At 37.7% G+C, this 9,072-nt stretch overlaps 1 long non-coding RNA gene across 2 annotated transcripts; it reads left to right on the top strand.

The window, feature by feature from the left end:
• The first annotated feature begins 980 nt into the window (after positions 1–980).
• On the top strand, positions 981–8,829 carry LOC117244311. 2 transcript variants are annotated; one of them, XR_004497135.1, is made up of 4 exons: positions 998–1,119; positions 1,850–1,935; positions 5,912–5,985; positions 7,362–8,829. It is a non-coding gene; the product is annotated as an uncharacterized LOC117244311 (long non-coding RNA). The 2 variants fall into 2 exon arrangements; XR_004497136.1 differs by lacking the exon at positions 7,362–8,829 and adding an exon at positions 6,118–7,354 and having other exon boundaries at positions 981–1,935.
• The last annotated feature ends 243 nt before the right edge of the window (positions 8,830–9,072 follow it).

Below are 9,072 nucleotides of genomic sequence, written 5' to 3'. Positions count from 1 at the left end.
CCCACCAGAGGACTGCACGTGATCCACAGTGTTACATCAGTGTAAAACTATCCCCCAACCAGGAGAGGTGCCTGCGCCTTCCCACCTGATCCTAATTAACCCACTGAAATTTGTGCTTTTCAGGCTTCCCCCACCCCCAATGGATCAAGACTGGGCAACCTTCCAGTCAACAGACACCAAGATTGCAACAATCAAGTCTCATCTGGATCTATCCATGGGTGGCGATATCTTTCTACTCATCTTTTCTTTATCTTTCTTTCTTTTCCTTGTACATTTTCTAAGTGTTATTTTTATGTTTTTATATTGCTATATTTCTACAGATAACAACCAGACTAACTACATACTTCCTTTCCATTGCAACCAAATTGGTCTGAAATAAACCTACCATATATATATATATATATATATATATTTATAAACAATGGTCATTTAGTGTTGTTTCACTCTAATCTGCCCCAAAGGATCTACTATTAACAAGAACTACAGTTAACCCACCTTCAGGGGCAGGTCATAATACTCCCCAGCATGGTCTGGAAGGGAAAAAGCTAAAAAACTCATGGGTTGAGATAAAGACAGCTTAATAGGGAAAGCAAAAGCCACACAAACAAACAAAGCAAAACAAGGAATTCATTCACCTCTTCCATGGGCAGGCATGTGTTCAGCCACCCCTGGGAGAGCAGGGCCCCTCCATACCTAATGGTGACTTGGGAAGGCAAATACCATCACTCCAGAAGTCCCCTCCTTCCTCTTCTCGCCCTGCACACTGAGCATGTTGTCACATGTATGTGGCAGAGACTGGAAAGGTTGACGTCTCAAGACATTTTAGGATGCCTGTAGGTTGTGGCAGGGGGACAGGTCACACCTTGCCCTGCCAAGGTAGTGAACTCCTCCCACCCCAACACCCCTGAGCTTGTATCCCAGCCTAGCAGAGCTGGCAATCATTGACACACTAGAGACTCTGCTAACCCCATTCCTGAGGGGCAGAGTGACCAGAAGTCCCACCTAGGGGGTGGGCCCACAGAGGCCATTGGCTATTTAAGGATGAGCAGGAGATGAGCATGCCTTCATCCTCCCCACTACTGGAGTGTGTATCTGATCCATGCTGGAACCCAGGATTTGGTAAATATATGTGTGTGTTTCTTATCTTTTCTCTTCTTGTTCTTGAAATGTTCCTTTTCTTGGAACATTTTGGGTAGCTTAACATCAAACAGGTTTAAAGTTTGCTAAATCAAGTGGGCCAGATTAATACTGTGAGAAGTGTTTTATGTTGACTGGATGTTGTATTAAATCTTTTACCAAGGTTCCTTGGTTTTCTGTATTTTGCCAGTAAAGTAATTTTGATCTCTTGAGACTATCTGGTCTATTTAACCATGAGTACAAGGACCTTTGTAAACCCCTTGTGTTTAAATGTTGGGGCCTTACAGTGTGAAATAGCCCTTTGGTTAGCTGGGGTGCCTGTCCTCGTTGTGTCTCCTCCCAGCTTCCTTTTCCAATAGGGCAGTATAAAAAGCAGAAAAGTCCTTAACTCTGTAAACACTCAGCAAGAACAAAAACACCTCTATGCTGTCAGCCCTGTGTTCAGCACAGATCCAAAACACAGGCCCATATTGTGAAAAAAAACTCTAACATTAACTCTACCCCAGTCAGAACCAGCACACTTGGTAAAAGAGACAACAGTTGTTTAACTACAAGCTTAACTTTTAATGGGAAGGCAGATTTTTCAAATATTAGAAATGCAAACAAGTCCTTTGGTCTTGGACAATTTGGTCTTTTCTCATTATCCCCTCCAATATGATCCCCTGTTTGATTTTGGTACTGTCAGAAATCTTCCTCACCTTTGTTTATCTAGAATTTCAAAGCACTCTGGACCAGTCTTCTCCATGTTCAACTCCAGGTGAACACCTTCTTTTCACCATCACAATCAACAGGGATTAGGTAAGTAACAAACAGAGTAATTAGAAGCATTATGTAATTCCATATACCAGCTACAGGTCTATGGATTAATGACTATTAAAACACTCTTGGCAGACTGTGTGAGCAGAACTGCACTGGAGTCTGTAGCAGAGATCTAATTTGCTTTTCTAAACTTTCCTTTGTATTTTTGTGTTGCTGTTGTTTTTATCCCAAAAGATTTAATTTATACAAAGCTGAAAAGCTGTTATAAATATTGGAAACCCAAACCTGCTGCTTTCAGGAAAATTTCTTTCCAATTTTCCTTGCAGAGTTGCCATTTCTTTGATGTTTGACAGGGACTTGAAACCTGGGATAGAGTGACCCATATAGGAAGAAAGAAAATAGGGACACTACATTTTTGCTAGAAAAACTGGGACATCTGGTCACCTCATTTATTACCAAAAAGAATATCTTCAGAGAATGATATCTCTAGGTACAGGGATTTGATGGTTTCTTAACAATAAGAGGAAAACAGAGACTCTGTTAATTAAAAGTTGATCTAAATTCCATTTGTAGGTAGGAATTTTGAATTTTTAAACAAGAAATTGTTATTTTGCTTATTAAATTTACACTAAAAAGAGATTCCCATGTCTAAAACTGAAAGCCCATTAATGTAATTAACATCGTAATAAATCCAGATACACTGAGCCCCTCCAACATTAACATGATGTGCTTCTCAGCTATATACCTTCAAACCTGTTAGAAAACCTCTGTAAGAGGTTTATTTTATAGTTTGGTGGAATGGAATGTTTTATAGGCAGAGAAATCCTTTGCATGGACCATACATAATAGGGCAGAGATATATTAATGATGAGAACATGAAACATAACCATGTAAACTCTGAAGGAGAATGTCATTACAATCAAATATATCAGTGAACAAGGTTCAAAAGTACTGCAAAAGCTTGAAAGATAAAGCTGAAATCTGGACTCTCTATATGGTGATGTACAGAAAGAGTGGATTCTTTTACATTCTTAAAATGTAAAGAAAGATTTTGAAATGAGTATTTAGAGAAATCAATTTGTCTTTAAAACCATATTGTTTTGGGCAAGTTTTATTACTGGTAGGAAAGATTCCATGTTTTGATAATTTTAAAGCATTTTCACTCTGGCATCAGAAGTAATGTAATCTCTGATCACCAAACACTTTACTGCCAGAGAATGATTCACGAAACATTGTTTCACAGCTTCATCATGCATAGCAGAACTGGTTAATGAGCTCCATAGTGTTTGGTCTAAGGCCCAAACTTTATTCTTTCCAAGGTTCTGTCTTAGTATGGTCACGTCAGATTCAGTCAACTATGTTACTGAGCTTCTTGAATGGCCCCCCCTTACTGTTTCCTGACAGGTTTGTTGCTCCAGGAACACCCACACCAATTTGCAGCTTGCCAGTGAAACAGCAATAGTTTCCATGATACCTTGCCTCCTTTGACAGCTTCCACATTCCCTGTTGTCCTACAGCAAATAACCCAGAGGATCTCCCTTTGTCATCTTAGAAGTTCCTAAAATCAATCTCCCCTTTCCTTCTCTCTATTTGTAGTATTCAAACCAGAATCCAGCTCATCCCTTGCAATCTCCAGCCATTTCTGTATTTCCTTTGCATCTGTAAGGTGCAACATACATGAACCTTGTCTACACAAGGCACTGAATGACATTTTCTGCAGCATGTTATCTCCAAGTCTTAAGTTCTCAGCAAGGACTTGCATTTTATTACTGTACAATTAGATATAATCAAGACAGCCGTGGTTTCAGGTGGTAGCTTCAGTCTTGGATTAAGTGTGATAGATCACATAGTTTTGCTAACTGGCTTCAAAGTCTTTTGTTTTGTTTCCAAATGTTTCTTCAGGGCTCTGCTAGTGCATGACATATGCTGTTCATGGTTTGACTGCTCTGTCTTCTCCCTCTGCTGTTTAATCAATTTGTGATCAGTTTGTTATATATGTTCTTTTTTCATATTTGTACTCATTGTGTTACTAATATTCTGGACGATGGGAATGAAATTAAGCAACCAAAGTTACCAGAGACCTTTTGAAGGAACCTTAATTTTATTAGCTCAGGAGCAGTATGGAATTTGAGCCATGCTGAGATAACATCACACAGTAGGTCACATCCAAGGGCTGACATTATCTCCCAGGGACACACACTCCTGGGGTGTCTTATTAATTATAGTTAATTGCATGGGAATTAATGAGCTTTTTCAGTGAATACTGGGCTACTCTACAGCTGGGAAACAAACTATATTAACTTTTTTTTTTATGTTTCTTGGTCTTTGAACAGTTAAATGCTTTCACTTATCTTAATTCACTCTCCACTCTTCTAGCGTATAACTAATTTAATATTTTTCATTGTTTCCCAACACCACTGTTATATGCTTTCAGTAAGAAATTTTCTCCACTATTTTTGTGGTTTTTATCTCTGCTTAAAAAATGAAATTTACCTCATTTACCTTAAAATTCCCCTTGATTCGAGAAAGGTTTAAAAGCCATTTTCAAGTATAAATATCTGAGACGTAATGCATGATTATGTTAGTCTTATTTAGACAACCTCCACACAGTGTCCATAATAAAAATACTGAAACACATTCATGATGTTGCTGGCTTCAGAATTCTTGTTAAACAACTGTATTAAAAACCTAATACCTTTCCAAAACTAAAGCACTAATGTTAGAGAACATGGGCTATTTCAATGCCAGAAGTGAAAAACACGAGGAAGAACCTGTATTTCTGAAGGAATTTGTTAGCTTGGGGAGAGATATTTTGGGTTTCTATTTGACTTGACAGATCTTGGTCCCTTTTGGATATTTCTCTGCTCTACATGATAAACTCATGTACTCCATATTCATAGACCTGTAATACTTACTAAACAAATTTAACCTTCAAGGCATTTCTATTTTTGATAACCTTTTTGTTGAATATAGAGTGTGGCTGATTTTATGGAGGAACTGTAAGAAGCTGAAAGACATGATGAATGAATTGAGAAAAACTTGCTGTGAAGGAATAAGGATGATGCTGTGCTATCACTGCTGAGTGTTATTCATTATACACTATAAGCACTGCAGCAGAATATTTAGTGGTGAACACTTACAAAGCTCAGTATATCTTAAAAGCCCAGAAGAATTAATTAGGCCTTAAATAACCCCTGTTAATTTTTAGCACATACTAGTCATCTTTCCACTGACAAGATTTTACAAAAATACCCTTTTCTCAAGCCTTCCAAGTATTTCCAGCATCATAATGAACTCCATTTCTAAAATCAGTATCTTTTCATGGAAAACACAATGTTGAACACTTGAAAGCTCTAATGCAGCCTATATTCCTATAAAATTTATTCTTTGTAATAATATGGTCTTAAAGTTATGACTCATAAAAACATCATTTTATTGAAAATATAAAAAGTGAAAAGTTTTAAATGAGCGTACAAAACAAACTTAAGACATTAAGTATTTTTTCATTGCTGTATAAAATTTGATTTTTTTCTCTAAACAATTGTAGGCTTGATACAGAAGGGAAGAAAAGGACATACTAAATAGAGAAAGTTATAAAAAAGTTCAATTTACTTTTGAATTAATGTTGGTGATTCCAAGTTCAGCTGTACTTGGTGACACGTTTAACTTTTTCAGTTTAAATGACATAAAAATGTCAAGAGCAAAAATGTGCATAAAACTTTCAGTTTATCACTCACACACTTCAAAACAGCTGTTTCAAACTCATCTCTGCAGTTTTTTAAGACATAACTTAAGGAAGTACCTACAGGAGGCAGACCTTTTGACAGCAGATGACACTAATCTAAGAGACAAAGGCCCTAAAATAGTCCAACAGTTGCAAGCTGAATTTTGATAAAAATAAGCCTGGCCCACTTTTTTAGGAGTGAAAATGTTTAGCTGCTGCAGAAATTTAGTAAAAGATAGAGCAATTCTCCAGTCTGTAGGCCTGTAAATCAGTATAAATTATCTTTTTCAGAAGACTCCTGTAGTCAAAACAGTTGCTGAGTACATGGAAAAATCTTGATGCTGTACCCCATGTTAACTACAAAGGTATCGTAATATCCCCTTCTGGACTTAGAAACTATTAACTCATGCATCTTGACCTACTGCAGAGGAAATTTTTATTAAATAATACTTTTCTTTCTTAATTTTTAATATTTCATTACAACTTCATCATTCTAGGCCACTGGATACTGGTGAGCTGGCCACTTATAAATCGCTTCCTGCAGACTAAATTAGCTGTGGCTCTTCTGGAAGTCAGTAAATTTACCATGGGCCAAAAATGTCTCATCAAAGACTTCTTTCACAAACCAGCAGCATGTCTAATTTTGTCATATAGGTCTAGAAGAGATGCTCTTCTCCAAGAACCTAAATGACATGTAAGGAAGTATTTCTGTAGCCATTGGGGTTGGAATTAGATGATCTTGAAGGTCCCTTCCAACCTGGGCATGGGGGACAGAGAACTACCTCACCAGAGCAAAGCCTGACCTGTGCCCTACCACACATTCCAAACCCCCAAGATGTCTCAAAACAGGCTCTCTTTTTCCAGTCCCTGACACTGTTTTCCCATTTTATCTTGGCCTCAGGAATAAGTGCAGTGCATTTTTTTTATCCCTTCCCTTGAATCTGTGTGAATCCCATGTTTCAGAGTCATCAAAGTATCATAACACGTTGATCTGTAAGGATAACATCACGTGAGCTATGTGGCCTGTAACAGAAGCTTTAAATATGAACTATGATAAAAAGCAGTATTTGTCTCATTTTCTTGGAAACACTTCCAACTTTTTAAATGTGACAATGGTATAATGATGTAGTTGAGAATGGTGATACCCTGATCCCATCCCTTGCAAAATGCTGTAATTCTCCAGGCACATGCTTTTTATGCCTCATTGGCATGTCTTGGATATGTCCTGGCCACCAGGGTATAGTAGACACTGCTGGACCTAGTGAAAACTTGGGTAAAAAAAATCATTTTTCATTGAATAATAAAGATTTTTCTGATTGCAAAACCTATAATCAAATGTGCTCCCTACCCTAAGTATCTTGCAGAACAAAAGCAGTTTTTAATTATTTTATACTAAGTGAGGCACAAAACCTGATTGAAGATGCTTTATTTCATCTTTTTTACCCTCATTATCAAGTGGAAAATTCTAAACGCCATATTTCTGGTTTGCAATAGATACAAAAGTTTGTCACAAGATATTCCAGACAGGGCCTATTCAGTGCAAGGTGTAGGATGTGTTTTAAATTAATGCTGGAGCAAAGTACCCGGAACTTGAGCCCTAAGATGAGATTAATTTGGCTGGTTATTTGAAATGAGTTTGTTACAAAAAAAATGTACGCAGGTGTAAAGAGAACATTTGAGAGATGGTTTGCATTATTTAGACTAAAAGGTACAATGTGAAAAATATTTTTTGATACTTCAGGAATTGCAGAATGGTTTGGGCTGGAAGGGACCTTGAAGTTCACCTACTTCTGAGTCCCATGCTGTGGGCAGGAGCACCTATTGCTTGACCACTTTGCTCAAGGCCCCATCCAACCTGGCCTTCAACACTCCCAACTGGAGCATCCACAGCTTCTCTGGGCAGCATGTTGGTGAGTCTCACAAGCACAGTGAAGTCCACACCCTTCTCATGTGGAGGACCCCGAAACTGCATGCAGCACTGCAGGTTTGTCTCAGCAGAGCAGAGGAGCAGAATCCCTTCCCTTGCCCTGCTGCCCACTCTGCTTTTGGTGCAGCCCAAACACACTTGGCTTTCTGGGCTGTGAAGTGCACATTACTGGCTCATATCCAGCCTCTCATCCACCAGCACCTCCAGTAATTTTTTCTTCACAAGTCATTATCACATTGGTATGTGATAGAAAGACCTCTTCATGGACAAGAAGCTCTCAAACAAGATAGTATTTATAACTGGCTATTGACAACCTACAGTGTTCTATAATGACAATGCTAGAATTGGCTTTTCCTTCCTTAAACCATCATTGTATTGAACCATGTAACCAGAAAATCACAATGCAGTGATCTTTCTGTATGCTAATCCTTCTATGGGAGCTTAATGACATGTCTGCTCATCTTGGAGATAATAAACTCCACAATGGAAGCAATAGCTGTCTTGGTGACTTTGCATAAATCATTACTGGTAAAAATGAAAGAAAACCTATATACAGAAAGTAAGCACTGAGATTGCTCACATTTTCAGTATTAATTCTAATTGGCTTTAAAATCTGTAATCCACTGCATAGATAGATAAAAAGCAAAAAATGCAAATATTATCCCAAGGTACAATCAATATCCCCCTACATAGTCAGTAAAATAGTTTAATATCTCAGAATGATTAACCTTCATAAGCAAAACCATACTATATGCTTGTAAATACCAGCACGTTGTTCAAGGACCAGAGATAATACCATGCATGGTAGAAAGAAACAGAGTTTAACAGTTCAATAACTGAAAACAGAGGTACCTTTTAAAGTTTATCTTACAGAAAAAAAATGGGAAATCTAAGCATTTTTCAAGTAGGAGGCTTGAACACCATGGATTATAGGTTTGTGATTCACAAGCTGTCTGTAGAAAATGGTGCTGAGGATATGTCCTGGATTTCCCAGTGAAAACATTTCTGTAATAGAGCAAATGCAGCAGTAAGAGTGCTGTATTCTCTCTGTTAGTAAGAGCTCACAGCCTGTAGAGAAATTTATTCTGGTGTGTATGAGTTGTGAGTTCTTGAACCCTGATTCACCTGAATTTGAACTGCAGAAAAAATAAAATTTGCCTGCAACTTTATTTTCAAACACCAGAATGAGAAAAAGACAGTGAAGAGTGAAGGAGTGTATTCTTGTGCTACTGGCTGATTTAGTTTTTTATTCCCCAAACGGAATAAAGATATCCCAATTTTGGTCTTGTGTACCTTTATTATTTAAAAGGAGAGAGAAAAGTATCTATCAAACTGTGCACAGAGACAGTAATACATATATATTTAGATAGGGTCTTCCCTTGGTCTTTGCTTCCCTCATGCTCTGTTATAGTCTTGTTGAAATTTATCTTAAATTAGAATATAAGCCCTTCAGGACCTGATCTGTATCTTTAGCAGTGGTTACACAGGGCTTTAAGCAGAAGAGGAAGAAACAGAAAAAGCAAGC

Source organism: Parus major, chromosome 4, assembly GCF_001522545.3.
Source record: "Parus major isolate Abel chromosome 4, Parus_major1.1, whole genome shotgun sequence".
In the NCBI taxonomy this organism is placed as follows: domain Eukaryota; kingdom Metazoa; phylum Chordata; class Aves; order Passeriformes; family Paridae; genus Parus; species Parus major.
Note: the sequence above shows the minus strand (reverse complement) of the source record. Positions and strands in the feature narration are given on the sequence as shown.